The sequence below is a fragment of the Sinocyclocheilus rhinocerous genome, unplaced genomic scaffold, assembly GCF_001515625.1.
Source record: "Sinocyclocheilus rhinocerous isolate Xijiao unplaced genomic scaffold, SAMN03320098_v1.1 scaffold2267, whole genome shotgun sequence".
In the NCBI taxonomy this organism is placed as follows: domain Eukaryota; kingdom Metazoa; phylum Chordata; class Actinopteri; order Cypriniformes; family Cyprinidae; genus Sinocyclocheilus; species Sinocyclocheilus rhinocerous.
In genome coordinates, this window is record NW_015625573.1 from 338,488 (window position 1) to 338,906 (window position 419).

The 419-nt window shown below is 43.7% G+C and overlaps 1 protein-coding gene across 1 annotated transcript in view; it reads right to left on the minus strand.

Annotated features, from left to right (window-relative positions):
* Positions 1-419, minus strand: part of LOC107750685 (semaphorin-6B-like) — a 119,212-nt gene that overhangs the window by 42,229 nt on the left and 76,564 nt on the right. The window lies entirely within an intron of this gene.

Sequence of the window (419 nt, forward strand, 5' to 3'; positions counted from 1 at the left end):
AAAAAAAAAAAAAAAAAAACATCATGAGAAAAAGAAGAAAGTCATTTGTCTCCTAAATCAAACTCTCACGAACGAATTCCCTCTTAGAATGACATCACATTTCTCAGCACTTTCAATTTTATTCCAAGGATTGTTTGCATCTGTACAAACAACTCACTTGGCAAACCAGAGGCACGCCACAGTGAGTCATTCGGGCTAAACCTTGGTTCAATTGAACGCACATGTTTGAGCCCTGCACCTGTGAAGGGCTTTAAGAGATATGAAATAGAGACCGCTTATGTCATGCCCCCCCACCAGTGTACCCTGCGTGTGCCCGCCAGTGTGGCACCATTTGATGGGCAGAAACCTGTTGGCAATGGGGCTACATGATCACAGCAATCTGTTATCAGATGATGAGAGAGAGAGAGAGAGAGAGAGAG